Source organism: Suricata suricatta, chromosome 5 (genome assembly GCF_006229205.1).
Source record: "Suricata suricatta isolate VVHF042 chromosome 5, meerkat_22Aug2017_6uvM2_HiC, whole genome shotgun sequence".
Lineage (NCBI taxonomy): Eukaryota > Metazoa > Chordata > Mammalia > Carnivora > Herpestidae > Suricata > Suricata suricatta.
Window position 1 is genome coordinate 43,844,684 of NC_043704.1, and position 22,944 is coordinate 43,867,627.

Below are 22,944 nucleotides of genomic sequence, written 5' to 3' on the forward strand. Positions count from 1 at the left end.
AAGGGAGGAACACATTTTTTCAACATACAGTGTTTTATTAGTTTTAGATGTAGAATATAGTGTTTCAACAATTCCATACATCACTGTGTGCTTATTGCAAGTGCTCTCTGTAAGACCCATCACCCGTTCTACCCATCCTGCACCCCACTCCCCAGGGAAGAGCACAGTTTAAAGTGAATCATTTGTATAACTGAAACCTTCCTTTCTGAGCCTTTTAGAACATTCTATTTTGTCCTCTTATGTAGATGGTTTAAACACTGAATTATAAATGGCTGTCTATGTTGACTGGAGCTATTCTAGATCTTAATTCAAATTGCCATGTTTTGAATCAGAACCAGACAAAGAAGACCCTCAGGTTCTGAATTTATTTTAAAACTTTACAATGAAAGTTTTTAAAAGTTTCACTGTAAAAAGAAAAAGTATTTTTTTAAATGATTTAACTGGTGGGGTACCTGAGTGGCTCAATCAGTTAAGCATTCAACTCTTAATTTTGGTTCAGGTCATGATCTCGTAGTTCATAGGATTGAGCCCCGTGTCAGGACCTGCTTGGGATTCTCTCTCTTTCTCTCTCCCTACCCCTCTTCTGAGAGTGCAAACTCTCTCTCTCTCTCAAAAATAAACAAACATTAAAAAAGGAGATTTAACTGGTTTTCCATAATTAGATATATTAAGTATATTGCATTTTAGTGAGCAATCATTACTGAACACCTTGAGTACATAGCTCACTTCAAATGTTTTTTGTAGAAAACAATATAAAATTTTATAAATGAGACAATTGATTATTTTTACTAAAATAATTATTTTATTTTGTTTGTATTGCATTAACAATAGGATCTAAGTAAGGTAAATATACCCAAACCCAATCACATTAAATTTGTATGAGTAACTTCGATTCACTCATGTTTGAAAGACATTAGCATTGCCTACAATTACAGGTATATCTTTTTCTAAGCCACATGATATTCCTAGATTAAAACAACAAGTAAATTAAGACACTTACTTCCTATTTTGATATATAAGCAGTTTTTATTTAATGTTTCTGTAATTTCTTCTTAAAGATTTCAAAATGGCCAGGTTACAAATTAAAATTGTTACATGGGAGGGAATATACATACTAAAAATTTAAGTTTTACTAATTCTATGGTATAAATTGACAAATGCAAAGCAAACAAAACAGAACCATACAGAGAGCCTTAGAGTTAGAAAAGTAAGAACCAGAATTTAAAGGCCCAGCTTATAAAAATGACAAAGGCCTAGATATGTTTGTTGCAAGCATCTTTGTGATTATACAATGCCTTTGCATATATGCAAAATATCATTTAAAATAATAATGGCTTAGACATCATGTTCTTTTCATCATACAACTGTTCTAAAGACCAAATTCCTAGTTTAAATGGAAAATTTTAAATAGATATTAATAATACATTTTTAAATGAGAAATCTGTCTGACCTAGCTAAGTACCAATATGGTTGAATCAGCCTGAATGGTCCAAATGAAAGTAAAGTGTATTTATTGACAGAGTCCTTGATTTTGTGAAGCTTATGTTCAAACAGGAAAGAGAGACTCCAAACAGGTAAAGATTAAATATAAAGTCAGGTAGCGTCGTTAAGACAATTAACTTCCATTAATAATTTGTGCTCCAACTTCCTTAAGTAAGAAATTTGCAAGAGTGAGCTGCCTAGCCAAATACTCTCTTTGCATGTGCACACGTCTGTGTGACACGTTCTCTTCAATGAAATTAAGCAGAAAATATGTATACATTTCTTAACTAATATTTTAAAGAGGCTAGTGGGACTGTTGCTCCAGCTTTGGCTGCCTGGCCTTAGATTCTTTATCACTCTACCTTAAATAACCACTGGTTGAAATTTCTCAGTTTTGATTAATCGGTATTTGTTAGATCCGTTTTGTAATCCTACTTTGGCTTGTTTGTTTTTTCTTATCTGACTTTGAATGTAGAGTTTATTTTCTAATTTCACTTTATCAAATAACTTCACAAAAGGATTATTATTTGTCTGTTGTTTTTTTCCTGCTCTCTTGACGGCAATCTCCTGCCCCCTGGTTGAGAGGATGTTCCAGTCAAATGCTTCTCTGTCTGTATATGTTTTTACTTCTGTTATAAATGCCCTTTGTCTGTTTTACTCTTGCCCTTGTTCTAAAAAAGAATCTCTGCTAATCTTTTAAGATTCAGCTTAATCATGGTATCTTCTGAGAACCTTCTGGGACTCTTGCAAAAAAGTTTTTCTATTCTAGGTTAGAAACATCATTCACTTCTAATATACAACTCTACAATGGAACTTAACCATAAAACGATAATTGAATTTTTATAGTCTATTTTTATAAGTCTATTTTTTATAAAAAAGTTAAATTTAAATCTACTTTCAAAAATATACTAAAATGTTCAATTATAATAGTCTGATTAAGTCCTGTTGTATATTGTATATTATATTACATATATTTTATATCTAGATATTTTCAACCTCAAGAATAGCATCTGAAAAGTAGTAAACCATCAAAAATATATAGATTGCCCAAGTTCAGAGGTATTAGTTCATTTTCTCTGAAGTTCTTCACCCAATGCAGATGGTTAATTGTTTTTTACCATCACTTTACAGTGTCGGGAGTTCTAGTGGGCTTGCACTAGATTAAGTATGTAGTGAAATAGTGAATAGAAGGCCCATTAGGTGGAAAAACAGTGAATAGAAGGCCCATTAGGTCCAATAGGTATATTATAAGGTCTTTATCTTTTATAGCTCCAAATAATATCCATTTACACTACCAGTGATAATAATATAATACAAGGTAAAATGTAGAAAGAGCAAATGAATTTCAAAGTCACTTCATTTATCTACTGCCACTTTCTCTCTGATTCTTTCTCCTAGCCAGGTCTCTTCCCACTTACTGGTGAATGAATGAATGAAGGATTGAATGGCAAAGTGCTCTGGAGATCCCATGGAGTGGGTTGTACAAGAAAAAATTGAGTAGAAAGATTGACAGCAAAGTCCTAAAAGGACAGGAATTTTATTTACTTTTTTTTTCATCATTATAAAAACACAGGGTATCCTTAGGATATGAAGTACTTACAACTATAATCAGATACCTAAATGATAACTAAACTGATGAAAAATGAACCCTCTTCCACTGTTGATGGGAATGCAAACTGGTGCACCTACTCTGGAAAACAGTATGAAGATTACTCAGAGTTAAAAATAGAACTACCTTACAATGCAGCAGTTGTACTACTAGGTATTTACTCAAAGAATACAAAAATACTAATTCAAAGAGACACATGCACTCCAATATTTATAACAGCACTATCTTCATTAGCCAATTTATGGAAAGAGACCCAGCCTGTGTCCATCAATTGATGAATAGATAAAAAAGAGATCACACACACACACACACACACACACACACACACACACACACAGAGGAATGTTACTCAACCATGAAAAAGAACAAAATTTTGCCATTTGCAATGACATAGATGGAGCTAGAGACTATTATGCAAAGAGAAATAAGTCAGTCAGAGAAAGACAGATACCAGATGATTTCACTCATATGTGGAATTTAGTAAACAAATTAGTAAAGGGGAAAACAAAGAGAGAGGCAAACCAAGAAATTGCCTCTTGACTATAGAGAAGAAACTGATGGCTTCCAGAGGGGTGGTGGATGGGGTAATGGTGAAATAGGTAATGGGGATTAAGGAGTGCACTTGTGATGAGCACTGAGTGTTGTATGGAAATGTTGAATCATTATGCAGCACACCTGAAGTAAATATTATACTGTATGTTAAGTAACTGGAATTTAAATAAAATCCTTTAAAAAAAAGCTCAGAAAAGAATAAGAGCAAATTAAAATCTAAATCTTTGCTAAAACACCAAACACAGTGAAAATTAATAGATTTGTGAGAGAATATTTATGAAAGATACAGATACACATAGATGGTAGATTAATAGAAATGTACATGTAGAGATAGAAACCCCTCAGAAAAAAAAGGTTAGTATACAAAATAAATAATTAATGTCTACAAATTAATTCTAATTTATGTTAAAAGAACAGAATATAAAAACAGACGAGTTACAGAGAAAACTCCAATAGCCAATAAAAGTTTGAAAACAGGTAAAACCTAGGTAATCAAAGAGATACGCATTGAAATAATGCTAAGATATCATTTCATATCCATTACTCTAAACAAAAATAGAAAATTTCACAAATAGAAAATTTCAGTCTGCATGCAGAACAACATTATTTAGAGAAGGGAAAGTAAAACAGGGTTAAACACTTTGGGAAGCAATTCAACAATATTTAATGATGCAAAACTAAAATCTATTTTTTAATCCAGCAAATATAGTGGTAGGTATGTATGCTGGAGAAATTCTGACATATGAACGTATGTATTGACATGTCTTTTAAAATGTAATTCAGAAAATAATAAACTAGAATTATATGTAACTAAAAATATTTCTTCAAACACAGTGATGTTGTATGAAAATTTCAAGGGGAAAGAATTCGTACATATCAGATTTACATGTCCATATGTTTATAAATGTACAAAACAACAGCAAATATTTTTATGGTGTTATATACATTTTAAATTTTAGGGGCTCCAGGGTGGCTCAGTCAGTTGAGAGTCCGACTTAGGCTCAGATGATGATCTCACTGTTCATGGGTTCGAGCCCCGCATCGGGCTCTGGGCTGTCAGCTCAGAGCCTGGAGTCTGCTCCAAATTCTGTGTCTCCCTCTCTCTCCATCCCTCCCTTGCTCACACTCTATCTCTGTCCCACTCAAAAATATATAAACATAAAATATTAAAGTTATAAAAACAGAATGGAAGTAATGGATACCAAATTTAGAGTAACAGTCATCTCTGAAATGATGTGATGGAATGGAATCAATTAGGTACAAATAAAAGAAGTTAGAGCTACATCTGTAATGTTTAAGTATTAAGCTCTGTGTGGGCACAAGGGTTTCTTATACTGGTACATATGTTTCTTTATTTGCATGAAATATTGAATTAAAAAATAATAAGAGAACACTGAGACAGAAGCTCATATGGGCAAAGTGAGTTGAATTAGGGAATCTGGGAAAACAGCAAAAACCCCCAAAAAGCTGCTTTATGGAAAAGTATAATGAGTTAGAGGTGAGTAAAAAAAAAATCCATATATTGGGGCGTCTGCATGGCTCAGTCAGTTAAGCGTCTGACCTCAGCTCAGGTCATGATCTCACGGTTCGTTGGTTTGAGCCCCATGTCTGCCTCTGCTGACAGCTCTGAGCTCAGAGCCTGGAGCCTGCTTCAGATTCTGCGTCTCTCTCTCTGTTCCTTGCCTCCTCGCACTCTGACTCCGTCTCTCACTCTCAAAAATACATAAGCATTAAAAAATATTTTTTAAAAATCCATATAGGTTGATAGATGGTCAAAGCCATAACAGGGTTCTTTCTACTAAGTGGCTAAATATTCATAAAAGTAAGACCATTGCACTAGAGAAGCAATTCTCTTCACCCTCCCTGGCTTTCTCCTCTGCCCTTCTCTTTTCTCTGAATACAATTTCCTTTCTGCCCCTGCACTGCTTGGGGTATCACAGCAGGTAGACAAGCAGCCGATGCTAAACTTGAGACAGGATGAGAATTATGTGAAGCTGCCGCTCTTCAGCAGAGCACAAGTCAGTCAGACCAGACAGTCAGGAGAGAGTGGGATGTCCTTGATTCCTCATCTAATTAGGCAAAGACCAACTAAGGATGCGTTTACTAAAAAGGGGAAACTCAATTAAAATGAGGAATCATGGAAGGTAGTGGCAAAATTAATGAAATGTGCTTTGACTTTTTTTAATTTAAAATTGCTCTATACATCTATTTTAATTTTAATTATACTAAAATGTCTCAACCAGAAATAAATCATGCCTACTGCTTGAAATTGTTAACTAGGTAATAGAGCCAAGACTAAGACATCACTGTCAACTAGTGGTAGATTATCCTAATTGCCAGTTCTTAAAATTTGAATCTGTCAAAAGTCAGATTCACACTCTTGAAATAAAATATCCTTATTAATTATGGCATTGCATTACCCAAATTCACAAAACATGTTACTCACAAAGCCGACTTACTTAAATTCATGAGAACATTAATGTGATATTAAATTAATAGTAAATTCAAATAATCACTAAAACATGACCCCTTGCAAAAACAAATAACCCCAAAACAACACAACCATTTAGAATATACAGGCTTCCCAAATCAAATTCTTTCACTGTGTGAAGAACAATGCTCAACATCAGATTTGCAAGAATTCCTTACATCACTGTGCTTCTCACTGTCCTCATTTGTAAAATATGCATCATATTCACTCCTATCACAGGGCTTAGGGAGAGTATGAATACACATGAAGGATTTGGAATGGTGCTGGCCCTCAAGTAAGCAATCAATATTTGCCAGGTACTTGCAATTATTATTATTAATACACATACTTTAGAAAGCTTCTTTGTTTTGTAAATATGTTACCTCTGATGGGAATTATGCAAATAACACACATTAGACTTTTTTACATTCTCCCAAGGTGCATTACTAAACAATTCACATTAAATATGAAGTCCCTTCATGAATGGGATTCTAGAATACAAAGAATATGTATGAAAGGTAAATATTCTTTATTTCTCCTTTGGATTCCTTTCCTAATATCCTTCGCTAAAGGTCTTTTGCTTCTGACTAATTAATGGCTGAGATGGAGCTCAAATGGGAGAATCATACGAAGTTAATTTTAGACCCTCTGGAGTCTTCTATCTGCAGTTCATTACTACCTATCTGGTCAGAAAATTCTTTTGCTTTACGAAGAGTCTCATAGTTACATGTTGCTAAAAATGTTTAGAGTCTTAGGTTATCATCCTCTCTGTGGAAATGGTTGCGTTTTCTTTTGTAAAAGGGAATCTATTGTTAACACGTCTTTTAATTTTCGCCGACTCATTTGTCAAATTATAAATGACAAGTGGAGATTGAGAGTTGTTAATCAAGCTGCCATCCTCCAAGGAGGCTTGTATCTAATGAGTGATGCTAACTCTTTTCTGAAGCAAAATTTCAGAGAACACATTTAAAATGTAAAAACAAAAAAACTATACTTATTTCCACATCTATCCTATATTTCCTATGTCAATTTTTTAAAGGTAATTGTGAATCATAATAAAACTGGGCAGAACCTAGAAAGTTAAAACTATGTAAGTCTCATATAGAATTAACAATAACTAAAACTGAATAACACTTTTGTTCCTTACTTTCTTTAAAGATTGTAAAATGTTTCATTTCTTTATACACACATTCATTTCTTCATTCTTGCATGATAGTGTGTAATCTCTACTATTGTGGAAGTAACATCAAGAACCTATACATTGAAAAATCACGATTTTAAAATAAACATTTAGTAGTCTCTGAACCACGGCTTTGCTTTCCACAGTTCCGGTTACTCGCACTTACTGTACTCTGCAGAGCAGATGATCCTCCTCCGACCTAGTGTCAGAAGGTAAGCGGGTAGACTACCGCTCTGCCACTTGCCTACGTCACGGACCTCACTGCATCTTATCTCACGTTATCACAAGAACAATGAGTACGATACAATAAGAGATTTTGAGAGGAAGAGAGACGCCATATTTACATAACTCTTATCACAGCATATTGTTATAATTGTTCTACTATGTTATTGGTTTTGCTATTCTCTTACTGTGTTTAATTTATAAATTAAACTTTGTCGTGGGTAGGGATGTATAGAAAAATATAGTATTTACGGGGTTTGATACTATTCAAAGTTTCAGGCATTTACTGGGATCTTGAGGTTCCCCCTGCAGATAAGGGGGACTTACTGTAGCCACATAAGAAAAAGATGCTAGTGGCTTTCCTGAAGAATCCATGTTAATTGAAGGCAGATTATGCACCAGAGTTTGAAATTCCAGGATAAATTATCAGACAAACAAATCAAGATGGATAGTTAAAATAAGTTTTCAGTTTAGAAACGCAGAGCTCAGAAAATGAGTGGCGATAAAACAGAAAAGGCTGAAATTCGTTTTATCGAACAATTTTTCACAAGCATCAAAGGCCAAAATTAGGGATTGAGAAGAGATTTTAGATTTACAGCCTGTAAAATGTTTATTCTCTACTCTTAGCAGAGTGCTTAGCAGGGTAAGTGGCTCAATAGTTGATTTTTAAGTTAAACTAGAGAGACAGATTTCAGATGTAAAAGGATAGTGCATCAGGCTGTTAAATGCCTGATTAATGCCTCTGATGGAAACAATTCAACATCCAGCCTCCGAGGTGCAAGCTCATTTTTGACTATCTAACCCACTTTTTATCCCAAAGAACAGTGACTGCGTAGAATCAGCAGGTCTGTTTGACAGCAGGGCATTGCCGGAACACCTATTTTCTAGTCAAAGCACTCTTTCCCACCAAAGAATGACAAATTGATAAAATTGAGTAGGATCAGGACTCAGCACAGATTATCAGGCTGTTGCAAGCAGTGCTGGTCTTGAAACAGCAGAACTACCAAAATCCATTTTGGAATTCACTCATCTTTTTTTCTGATAAAAAATACTTGATTGATCCATTTAAAGGATTGTAAAGCAAGGTATACTTTGGGAAGAAAAATCTATGATGTCAATATATTAATATAAACTAAGAAATTCAGTACTATTTTATAAATTTCCTTTTATTGTTGTACCAATTCTCTCATTATGAGAGCTGAATTGTGAGATGAGTGTGCTCTCGATGTTATCAGAGAAAGAACTGTTCCTCAGCTTTATGCAAATGGAGATGGTCTTGTGAAGACATAGGGAAGACTCACTTGAAGTTATTTATATTCTTTTTTGAACAGTTGTTTCCAGTTCAAGACAAGATAGGACAAAGGGAACTGCAGAGAGATAAAAGGGCATGTTCTTTATTTCATGGTGGAGAAAAGGACATTAAAAAAAATTACATGCCATCGCTGATGCTAATTCAGAATAACCCCAAATGTACCGATGTTGAAGGGTTTCTGAAGTAATTTGTTTTGTGAGGAACAAAGAGTGACACTAAATCGAGATTCTCTCTAGTGCGGGATGGTTTGTATATGTGTGTGGGATTCCCTGACACAGTACATGTTTTCAATGTCAATCTTTCTGAGAAGAGGACATGTTGAGACAGGAAACTAAGAAGAAATAATACTTAGGCTAAAGTGGAATTTTTCAACGTCTGCACTATGGAGAAGGGAGGGAGAGGGGCCGTTCTATGCACTGTAGGATATGCAGCAGCATCCGTGACCTCTACCTTTTAAGATGCTAGTAGACCATCCTCTACAGGTGTGACAGCCAAACATGCCTCCAGGCATTACTAAAAGTCCCCTGGAGAGCAAAGCTGCAAGCCCATGCGATGAAGAACCAGTGGGCAAGAGTAATCAAGAAACAGTTTTATCTGTTTGGGTCATATGGCGTTGGGCATGGATAGGTTCACAGGCATCCTTGCATGGAAGAAATAGTAATGTATATACAAACAACTGTGTGGGAAGTCATTAAGTGAGCAATGAGAATACTTATGGGTCTGGTAACTTGGAAAACATGCACATAGAATGGCAGTTATGATTGTTACTCTATGTTGTACTGCGTTGGGTTTTCCCTGTGATCCATTACTGGTGGGGATATAGCATGGTATGATCATATGACTACATGGTGATCCAGCAATTCTAATCCTAAATATTTATCAAGAAAAATGAAAATGTCTTCCTCAAAAATGAAGTTTACCAAAATGTTTATAGCAGCTTTAATCATAATAAACAAAAACGAGAAACATGACAGGTGTCCATCTATAGAAGATGGATAAATAAATGGTGATATATTCATACAATGGTATATTACTCAGCCATAAAAATCAGGATCTGCTGATAAACACACAGTACACATAAATACTAAGATACATATGAAAGAAGCTTTATGCAACAGAATTCATAATGTATGCTTTCAGTCATGTGACATTCTGGAACAGGTAAAGCTATAGCAAGTGGATGAAAAAAAATCTGAACAGTGGTGGTCTTACAGGTGGGGACTGACTATAAAGAAGAACGAGAAAGCTTTTTGGAATATAGTAATGTTCTATATCTTAATGGAGGTCAAGGTTACACGTATCAAATAGTATTGTTATATCACCATAAGTTCAAAATAAAAGAGGCATGAACAAATGTAGATCTCTAAAAAGGTAGGAACAGTGAAGTATTTTTACAAGATGCATGGATATTGTGAATTAAGTTGCAAAATACCAATAAATAAATGAATCGTTGGGTAGAGAGAAGAATACATGGAAAAATATGTGATAAAGCAAGTATATTAGAATATAATAGCAAATTCTAGGTGTGGACGGCTGGCTCCTTGACTGGATATCTTCAGGTGCATTAAGTCCTTTGAGTTTCAGTTTCCTAAATTATTAAATAAACTCATCCTTTATAAAGAATTATTATGGGGTGCCTGGGTGGCTCATTCGATTAAGCGTCTGATTTCAGCTGAAGTCATGATTTCATGGTTAGTGGGTTCGAGACCCGCTTCAGGCTCTGCTGACAGCTAGCTCAGAGCCTAGAGTCTGTCTTCGGATTCTGTGTCTCCCTCTCTCTCTGCCCCTCCCCTGCTCATGCTCGCTTGCTCGCTCGCTCTCTCTCTCTCTCTCTCTAAAGTAAATAAAACATTAAAAAACATTTTTAAAAATAATTTTTAAGAACAATTGACTTAAGATGTATGTGCTCTCAGCACATTATTGAGTGATCTATATGCTTTAATTGGAGCTAAATTGTATCTGAGTTCAGGATGGTATATATTCTTGCTTCCTTGTTTCCTGAGTTTGGGCTGGAATAAAATTTATTTTATCCATTTACCTTTATTCTTGTATAAAGAGTTGAAGAACGACTGCATATTTTTTCCTAATTCTTTCTCCCTATAGTTAAAAAATTACAATAAAGTCTCATTTGATAGTTACCTTTTCCCTCCTTTTATAATTTTTCTTAGTATTTCTAATCTCCTCTTCCCTTTCACCAACTGAAGCTCTTTCCTTTGCTTCCCTTTCCCTACTGGCAAACCTCCATCTTTAATTAACAATCACTGTGCCTGTGCTGACCAGGGAAGCAGAGCATCTAAATAAGGCTGACTTCTCCATTAAAATAATTTTAGATTTAAATATTGCTTCTAAAAAACTCTCATCCATGAATAATTATATTTGTTCTTAGCAGAGAAGTGATGGTGCTGTGTCTTGTGTTAAAGAGACCAGTGCTCAGTCATCAGAGGGCTGTCTTCTGTTGTAATTATAGGTCTCCACTGATGCCTAGAGCAGTGTCTGGTACATAAAAAGTGATGCACAAATATCTTTTGAATAATGAAAAATCTAAAAATTTCAAAAATAACTGGAAATACACTTTATAGAAGTGTAGATGGTGTCTCTCTCTCTCTTCCTCTCTCTCTCTCTCTCTCTCTCTCTCTATATATATATATATATATATATATATACAAATGCAATCATAGAGAAAAATAGAAAAGCAAGGGAAAATATTTCTGAAAAGAAAATGGTAGTAAGAAAACATGTTGTCATATATTAAATCAGAAACTCATGGTTGTATTTTTATATGGCATATGAATGCATAAAAAAGATCAATGAAAAAAATGGAAATTCCAGATATAATCTCAAATGCATTAAACATTATAAGTTTTAAAACATCCTCTTAATGTTAAGGGAAAACTCATGATTTGATAAATTTGAGGGGGTCTAATAGACATATGTAAAAAATAAATAAACTGGACTCCCACAACAGATTGCATCTTAAAAATATTTGAAACAAAGAAAATATTTCAAAGTGAAAAATAAGTCAATAAACATATTGAAAAAATACTTGAAGACATTTCCTTTTTGTTCTCAATTTAGAAAAGACTTTCTAAATGTGGCACAAATTCAAAACCATCAAAAGCTGAGAAACATGACTTCATAAAATTAAGACACTTTAGAAAACAAAACATCACATCATCAAAATATCAAAATAAAACAACACTGTGAAAAAATAATATTTGAAACTCATATTTCAGGCCAATGGCTGTTATCCTTAATATATAAAGAATTAGAAAACTTTATGCAAAGTAGCTCAATTAGGAAACAATTACTATCACAACTAAAAAATGTCTCAAAAATATAATCAGACATTTTGCTGAAAAAAACCATAGTCTTAAGTACTTTGCTTGTTTAGCCTAAAAGAAATGCAAATTAAAATTTTATTGAGATATATTTTCTTTCTTATTAGATGGATGATCAGAGATAAATATTGCAATGTTGGCCACTGGGTTTATAAATGAGTGAAATTTGTCAAGAACAATTTGACAATATCTTTCAAAATTAACAATGTATATACTCTGACACAGAAATTCTGACACTTGAATTTATACTACAGATATACAAGCTTATGCACAAAATTAAATATGTATAAGGAAATTTATTGTTGCATTGCTTTAAATATCATGTATGGAAACCAAATAAGTACATATTAATAAATGTTGGGTAAATAAATTATAACAAATCCATAAATTGGAATACCACACAGCTACTGAAAAACAATGAAACTACAGAGTTCTATGAAATTATTTCCAAAGCATTGCAAGTGGAAAAGAAAAGATGCAGAACAGGGTGTATTTAATGCTGCTCTCTGTGTAATTATGTGTTTCTGGTGATAGCAGAGTCATCTATTTCAGGGCCATGTGACCCATACAAATAGTGTACATGTACTGTACAGTCTTAAATTTATCCTACCACATCCTGATATATGGGATAGAATCTCTCTAGAAGGATATCCAAAATGCCTCACTAGAGGATGTCTCCAGAAGTAAAGCTATGTCAGTTGAGGAAGGATTGAGAGGGAGATTTATTTTTCCATAAACACTTTTTGGAGGTTTTCAATGATACATGCTATGTGTACTAATACCTATTTACAAAATAAACAAAAATAAATTTAAAAAATAAATAATAAAGTATTAGTAAGCAGAGTAACCTTTTAGATAGGAAGACCTGACTTTCTCCTTTGGTAAATGCTTTACACTTACTATTGAATTCCTTTTAGTTGGCTCTACTTGACACCAGAGTAGCTTATTTTTTCCCCTTGAACACAAACATGTTGTTTGTGTCTTATATCTGAGAATAAAGTGCTACTTAGATATAGAATATCACTTCAGGGGTCACCATATTAGGTAAGCAATATTTCTTTCATGTTATATGAACGATCATTTATAGTATTTGTAGTTTAATTTTAGGAAAAACATCAGGAGAATGGCTAGTGACCTCCATATGGATCTTGCTTCAGATGTAATTTCCTTTATTTTACTGCTGACCTGAGAATCTGGACTCTGTTTTAAAGCCGTGATATATTTTCTTCAAAAACTGCTGTGAAGTTTATCTGCAGTCTAGGTTTTGAAAGTTGGTAGAAAAATGAATTGCTGATACTTTCAAAACAAACTGACTTCCTTAGCCCAACACACACTGTAACCCAAGGTTAACGGTCTGCTCTATCACCTGTTGATGCTTTAGCTCTTCTGTTTATATAAATACATTTCCTTAAAATATAAAACATAAAATACAAATACATTTCTATGATTGAAAATAAAGCTATTTTTCTCTCCTTTCTTTACTGAATATTTGTTTCTTCAGCTTTGTTAATAACAGACTCTATAGTGAAAAAAAAATGTCCAGTAGCCTACAATCAACTCTGTGACTTAGAGACTTGTTCCAAGTGCCATCATTCTGCAAGATGTCCTCCTGTGTCAATCTGTGCAGGAAGAGCCAGCAGTGACTGATTCAACAGAGCCAAGGTTAAAGGGCAGGAGTAAAATGCTAAGGGATCTTTTGTTTTAAAAAAAGGCATTTGGAGGCTTAAGTAATGCAATGCAATATCAAATAATAAAATGAAAATATGCTGAATACCAATGCAAGCATAGTAAAGAAAAAAAAGATGAGCAAATATAAACCAAGTATTTTTTAAGTACAAAGTCACAAAAAAAAAGTATCATGAAGGAGATAAATATATAAACATCTGTTTTCATTTTCTGAAGACACATTTTCAGTGGTATTTTGGTCTCCTTAAACTTGATTAAAATTTACATTTCTAAGTGGACCTTGTGTTCAACATCATGTAGAATTTAATGGCATTTTTTAAATTTTTAATTCATTTATGTAATATTTGATTTTAATATATAAACGAGTTAAAATCATTTATTCCTAATCTATATAAGAGAACTGACTTACTTGTATTATATATATGTAAGAGACTATTTAATAATGTCATGTATTGGGACGCCTGGATAGCTCACTTGGTAAAGCGTCTGACTTGATTTCAGCTCAGGTCATGATCTCATAGTTTCTGAGTTTGAGCCCCACATCGGGCTCCATGATGACAGTGTAGAGCCTTTTTGGGATCCTATCTCTCCCTCTCTCTTTGCCCCTCTCCTGCTGATGAATGCCTTCTCTCTGTCTCTGTCTCTCAGAACAAACAAACAAACAAACAAATAAACTTTAAAAATGTCATTATCTATCAATATACCACATTTCACATATCCATACATTGTTATTAATGAGTGGTATGTGTTTGTGTGTGACTTTTACATGAGATATTTATAAAGGAATATCAATGTGTTAGGTAGAAAATAAAGTGAAAAACTAAGAGAAGAGAGTTATCTATTTATATTCTGTATTCATTTTACTTTTGAGTTTGCATGGGGTTAGAAATTTCTTGACCATTATAAGTATAATTCTCTTGTAGATTGTGGATGTTAAAAAAATATTTTTCTAGCCTTTTACTCATCCCTATAAGACATACATAAGAAATTTTAGATATGATGATAGAAAATAGTTACCAAAAATATTTTTATCTCTAAAGCAGTTACAATATGGTATTTGCCTACAATGTACTATTACGTGGCATTACGAAATAATTAATTGGATGTACAGAAAGCAACATAGATTTCACAAGCATAGCTCTGTGTATTAAAAATAAGAAATGGAGAGAGATTTAACATAACAATTTATATAAATTAAACATACACATAAAACCGTGTTACTTTTTATTCAAAGATAAACATAAAACCCTTTAAAGCTATACTGGAAGAGCATGCATTTAATACACTAGATAAAGTTCCCAAAAGAGTGAAGAAAATGAGAGTGTGAATAAAGTATAAAGTGAAAAAATACTAAAATAAGGTGAAAGAACATTCTTGCCTTAAACCAACTCATAATGCTTTCATGACATGACTCAAGGGGTAAAGACAGTAAGTTACTGTAAAACTGGCCTTCTGAAAAATGAAACATTCATGAAATGTGGCTCTGTTTTGGAGTTTATACTTTAATAGAATTAGCAAAAGATACATTTGACTAGCTATTGGCTTTATGTAGAAAATGATTAGTACCATATCAAACCACATGGATGTGCCTTCATACATTCTGTTGACAAATGCTTACTGAGTGCCCACAATGGTTTAAGATTCAGCAGAGAACAGAGTGGCCAATGTTGCTGCTATAGTGAGGCAGTAAAGAAACAACAAATGAAATATACTACATAGAGAACACCACCCTCGATAGAGAATAAAAATAGTGTGAGGGACAGAAAGTGACAGAATAGAATCTTTAGATTGGGTGGTTAGGGGAGGTTCTCCAAATAGATGACTTTAAGCTGAGATTCCCGTGACTAGGGGGAACCAGCCATAGAGAGATCTGGGGAAGATCACTCCAGAAACACTCTGAGTAGAAAGGATCTTGAAATATGTGAAAACTGGAAACCTCATGGACCAAGAAAAGGAAAGACCAATAAGAGTGAGTTCTGAGAGATATAGAGGGCATAGACACATAGATTTATTTGCAAAGCTAAGGAGTTTTGTTAACTGAAGTGAGATTCAAAACTACTAAAAGTGGTAAGCAGGGGTGTGGGATGATTGTCTGAATTATGTTTGTGAAAGGCCAATATGGCTGGTGTGTTGAAAATGGTCTATGTTGAGACAGGTGATATTAAACAGAATAATAGAGCATCTGAGTAGAAGAGAATATACAATGCTTCCTCCAGCAATCTGTCCCTCTTTTTTATTTTATTTTTTAAGAGAGAAAGAGAGAGAGAGGAGAGGAGGGGCAGAGAGGGAGAGAGAAAGAGAGATTCTTAAGCAGGGTCCACACTGTCAGTGCAGAGCCCCACGTGGGGCTCAATCTCAAGACTGTGAGATGGTGACCTGAGCCAAAATCAAGGGTCATACACTTAACCAACTAAGTCATCCAGGCACCCCTCTCTGTCCCTCTTTTAGCCAGACTTCCTAGAAGTTCTAACAGCTAGTATTAGTGTTTCATTTTATAAAACTAAGTCACAAGGCCACATCAACTTCCAGAGAGATTAGAAAATGTACTCTTCTGCTTGGACAACTGGCATTCTTTAAAAAAATCAAGTAAAACTGTAACCAAGGAAGATGAAAAGAAAAAGATAATAGGTAGGAAACGACTCAGTATCTGCTGCAGAAGGAAAGATTGTTCAGTTTGGGAAATATGGTTTAAAGGAATATATGGATGACATTCTAGAGCATGTTAAAGTCTCATAACAGGACAAATGAAATGGAACTCAATCTGCTCCTGAGAAGCTGCATTTCTTTATAAGAATTAAGCATAACCAGGTGGGGTAACAGGCAGTGAAGAAGTAAGGATATTATATTTTCATTCTGGACACCTGGATTCCAACCAAGGCCATCACTATTTAGCTGTATGACCATCAACATGTACTTGACCTCTGAGCTTCAGACATATCATATCCTCTCTAGTATGCTCTTGGAGTAGGCACCTCCAAGGCCCCATGGGAGTGAGGGTAAGCAGGTAGACAAGAAAGAGAACAAGGCTGAATTCTAGGCCTCCTGCCCAGTTGCAACTAAGCAATTACACTTGTAGTGGTTTTTATATAATTGAATCAATGGAAGTTTTCATCCAAATAAAAGATTAAACAGCATCAAATAATTTCTTAGTCCCTTTGAACTATAACATTTTATGATCCTATAATGTTCCAGCAAGTATTTATATGGCCAAGCACTTGTCATAACTGAGACATGAGAACATGGCCCAGTGGTTTCTACCACCAGAGAACAGACACATAGTAATTGCACAGAAATAGCAAAAGCTAAAAGACAATATAAATAAATAACTCACATTTATAAAATTTTTATACAAGAAAAACATTATATTAAAAAAATAACTTTATGGTATTTTTTTCATCTGGGAGGATTTTTTGTCCATACAATAAGTGTTATGTTTACTGACTTCAAATATTGTTTGAATTTAAAATACATAGTTTTCTCAGACTTCCACAGAATGTGAACTTCACAAGTATTAATATTTTTATTTCAAAAATTAATGGATTAACTTCATTATTAAAGAAAGCATCTAATTTCATGTAAATTAATCTTTTTTTAACAAACAATCAAACATATATGCTTTTGGCATGCAGATTTACAAAATTATAAGGATTGTTAAGTATATTTACTTCAGATGTTATAATCTTTATATTTTGCATAAACTGCATATATAAATGGTGATAATCAGGTAAACAACAGATTATAGACTCAGATACTCCAAGCAGATTTCAGGTCCAGCTGCTACTTTAAAATTTTTTATGATGCAGTATAACATACACCCATCTAAATTCACACTTCGGATGAAAAACAAGTTTGAGAACTTTCAAGAGAATAAATATTTCTAACAAATCATAAAATTGCAAGCGCCTCACCAATTAACTCTAGAACTAGAGAACAAGAGGGCTACAGACTATTACGTGTGTCAATGAACTGTTGGTGTTGCTTTTTGGCTTTTATTAAATAAAAATAAATACTGGAGGAATTTTAAAATTGCCTTCCACATTCAACCATATTTACTTAATTAGAATTCATGTACTTCACTAAAAAGTAAAAAAATGATTAAAGAAGAGGTGCTTTATATATTAAAGACAAAAAATGTTGAATTTCAGCCTCATCACACTAATGCCAGAAGCATTAAAAAAAACCCTCTATTCTATTGCGACTGATACTTACTATGATTTTAACATTTTATTGAGTACATAATGCATTCAAGGTATTAGCTTAAGTAATCTGCACACATTATCTCCCTTCATACTCAAAACAATGATGTGATTCAGTAATTTTATACATCTAAATGTACCATTTATTTTATGTTTCATTCTTCATTATGTCAGGCTTTTTCCAGTAAGAAAACTTTTATATACCATGTGTTTTGGGTTTGTTTTAATGACCAAAGTATACAAATACCATAAATAAAGCAAAGACAGATTAATGAATTTTAATATATGGAAAACTCCTAATAGCAGATGTAGTTTTAGATTTGAAGCTTAAAACATTTTCACATCTTTGATTTCATATAATTATCACAAGAACATGGAAATCAAGGCGCTGCCACTAGACATTATTTTTATAAAAATAAACTTAGATTAAAGAATTCATAGCAGGCCCAAGCCCACACTAATAACAACAGGTGTTTCTTGACTGAGTCCTCTATCTCCATGTTCAGTATTAGTTTTTACCATCATACATTTACAAATTGAGGTAGAGATAACTGTATTTCAGATGTTCTTCAATGAGATACTCTTGGAAAATGATTTATACTTATTATATATCCATTGCTCCTTGGAAATACATTTTTCTTTTCTTTGTCGGTTTGTTTGTTTTTGTTTTGTACTATTCTATCAGCTGAGATAAATTATAACAAAGTACAAATGCAAAGTATCCCCCCAAAAAAGAGCTAGCAAATTGCCACTCTGTTAAAAACTGCCATGTCTTTTGGAAGAATAAAATTAAAAAAATAGGTGTGCCTGGGTGGCTCAGTTGGCTGAACTTCCGACTTTGGTTCATGATCTTGAGTTCACAAGTTCAAGTGTGGAGCCTACCTCAGAGTCTCTGTCACCCCCTTCTCTGCATCTTCCCTACTCATGCTCCCTCTCTCAAAAATACATAAAAACACTTTTAAAAAAGATATATGACCTGAAATTTCCAAACAAAACACATTTAAAGGATGTGAATATATAAACTAGTAAACTAATGCAACCATTTCTTTCATTTTGTAACTACTGTTGGTAATTTCTCAAGTCAAATCTCTCAATTGTGACTATACTTTATGTTGCTATTATAACTGTTATGTTATATAATTATCATACTGCATAACATGTACAACATATATATTAAAATATATATTAAACATGTTGATGTCAAAGACACATTTAGTCAAAAACTTTAGAACTTTTATAATTATTATTTGTACTTTATTTTTAAAATGATTTTTGAATATTAAAATATGATAACTAGAAATATTTTTGAAAATATTGAGAATTTTGAATCAAAAAAGCTATATCTTAAATATAGCTTTAGAATGTTTTAATAAACTAAAAAAACTTTTAATTAACTTAATGCAACTCTTTAAAATGTATGAACATTATATGCCTTATCAATAAATTTTAGACTGAGTTCATAGTATCAATTTGTTATAAAAAGATTGTGTTGCAGTTGTTAATTTTAATAACCTTAATCACTGAGTTATAAATGAAATAGCCAATGATTCATTAGAATATATCTTAGAAAGATTATATTTGCATGTTCAGTCAATATATTCACTAACAAAAATGTTGTATATAGTAATGTGTATATATATATGTATATATTTTTTTAATGTAAAGTCTACACCTAACATGGGGCTTGAATTCATAACCCCAAGATCAAGAGTCCCATGCTTTACTGACTAAACCCGCCAGGTACCCCAAAATATATATATTTTAAGTGCCAAAATAAATCTCCTAAAACTATCACCTTAAAAAATATCTTCTTGGGAGATAGATTTCCAAGGTCTTATGAATTACTCTAGCAAATATCAACTATGAGGTATTTGACTGTATTTTTAATGTGTAGGCACTTATTTCTTCTCCATAATAGAAGACTATATAAAATTATATTAAATGTTGTACATTATTCTATGATTCCAAGAAGCAATCCTTTATGGAGTTCCACATAGGAATCAAATTTACATTAACAACTCACTTCAGAATTATTAGCTTTCATAAAGCATGCCAAAACTTTGACTATTTTATCATTTACTAATCTAAATGTTCAATTACCCTGTACTTTCCGAGACACTACCAGAGTTCATTGTCTTTACTAAAAGTTCATTTCAAAATGTTATTGATTAGTATGAAAAAGTTCCCGAAGTTTCTACTAAACTTCATAAGCTTGATAGATAAACAGACATTTAATACTATTTTCCTTTGGCATTCATTATTTTAAAAAGTTTTTGTGGTAGAAAGCAATAATTTTTATGATTGCCTGGTAATAATTCTTTAGAATAAACAATATTACTGTAACAGTTTCAGTAAATATAAAAATTCCTCAATGCATCTGTAAAATAAAATTTAGATAAATGTTATTTCCAATTTTATGAAGTCCTCTTCTCTGCTTCACAGTGAGAACTTTACTTTGAATCTTATACTACTAAAGTATGTGATGATTTTCAAGTGTGTATGCACTTCAAGTAATTTCTTATTTTTTAATTATAAATAATATTTATAAAAAAATTAGGGATTTCAAAGCATTTTTTTATTTTAAACAAAAATTTAAATAAATACTAATAAAATACTTTTATTTTATCCCACTTACACAAAAGATATTAGGAAAAACTGAATCATACAATAATATTTCAGTTTTATGCCTATTTTAAATTTGTCTGATTCAAAATTGCATCGGGCTGGTAGTTCATGAAAGATTACTTTCCAATCTTCCTCTCAAATATTAATGTAAATATTTTTAAGGCAAAGACTCAAAATTGAAACTCATTGCAATAACATATAACCTGGATGATTTTAATACAATTGTATGAGACTGTTTAAACTGGCATGTTATGTTGGTTTTATAAAGTGGAGCTGACTACATAAAATCCTTCATCCTTCCTATGTTGTAGACAGTTGGTTTATTAGTAGGAATTATTTGTGGGTCACAGTTATTCAGGAATACAAGATATTTACCAATTAGAAAACAGAGTATTTTCTTTATGCTTCCAAATATTTCTCCAAAAACAACAATGGACCATTTGGTTCAATGTATGTTCTGAAAACAAATGATCATGAACAGGGAGAAGGAAAGCTAAGGTCTATGAAAAGCAGCTGCCTAGTAGTATTGGTAGGGTACTTCAGATGTGTACTGGGTGTGAGGACATATTGTTTAGTTCAGCTGAGATCCAGGCTAAAGAAAAGGAGATGATTCCTTCTCACTCTAGAACTGCCATGTTCTTAGACTTTTCCTAAAATGAATGGTGCATGTGCCTAGAGCTAGGAATGTTGGCCAGATCCGTTTTCAATGATTCCTTTCCATAACTGAGAAAAGGATTAGAAAGAGTGTAGCTCTATCCTTTACAACAACAAAGCTGAAAAACTAAAAATACACGGCCTTTATTTCACCATCAAAAACTGTGGCCTCAAGGAAAATAGTTACCCTGAATCTGAGGAAACATCACCAGAACTTGCTAGAAGTGACAAATAATTGCTCAAGGGTAAGTGTGGGCAAACCAGAGCAAATAGAAGCAGTAGAGATCAAATATGAAAAGGAAATCTATACCTATTTGCATGCTCTTATTCATGACTTTATTAAGTACTCATAAAAAATAGGCATAAGTCCTGGGAAAACACCCCTCATGATACAGGCCTGAGATAGGGAAAGAGTAACAACCCACAGGAAGGTGTGAAATGAGCTCAGATTCTTCTCCCTTATAAAACAAAAGCCTTAACTGATAACAGAAATAGACAAAGATGGTAAAAGAAAAGAATACTATAGACAAATATCCTTCGTGAAAACAGAAAGATCATCAACCAAATATTAGCATATAGAATCCAGAAATAGAGAAAAAGAATAATATATCACCACAAATCGGGTGAACCAAGGCTGTTTCAACATTTAAATTGTTTCCACAATTAAATTAATTCATCATCATAAGAGTCTAAAGAAGAAAAATAATTTTCTCATAGATATAGGACAAAACTTATTATCGACTGATGATACAATGAAAGAAAACTACGAAAACAAAGAGTTATAATGCTAAATATTTTCTCTCTGTAATTTGGTACATGATAAAGATGTTTTCTCTCAACACTCCATTCAACATCATACTGGAAATCCTAGCCAGTGTTACAAGTAACAAAACAAAACAGTAAAGAAAGAAATAAAAACAGATGGGAATAGGAAAAAAAGAAAACAACTATCTGTCTTTGTTTACAGATGACATTATTGTCTACTTTTTAAAAATTGAGCAAAAAATATCAAAAAAACTCTTAAAACTAATAAGTGACTTTAAGAAGATTGTAGGAAATAATATCAATGTGAAAATATCAATTTTATTCCCATATACTAGAAATAAACAGTGCCAAAATAATAGCAGCAACAAAAAAAGTAAAATTCTTAGGTATAAATATTTTAAAAATTGCAAGTTCTTTATATTAAAAATCATTGAGAATTCACAAATGAAATATTAGATAAAAGAGAAAGCTAAATAAATTCATGAATTGAAAGACTCAAAACTGTTAAGATATCAATCCTCTCATGTATAGCTTCATTATACTCCCAAACAAAATCCCCAGAGAAATTTTGTAGCTATTAACAAGCTCTTCCTAAAATTTAGTTGGAAATGCAAAGATACCAGGGTAACCAAAAAAAAGCTTTTTCCATGACTTAATAAAATCTACATCAATTAAGACATTTTAGTATGAGTAGACATACAAACACACAAATCAATGGAGCATACTAAAGAATCCAGTGACCGACCACACAAATATGTTGAGATTTTAGACAAAGCTATACTGGTGGGAGCATTTGGGCATCCACGTGCTAAAAGTAATATTAAAAATCTTTACCCATATCTTATACTTTAAA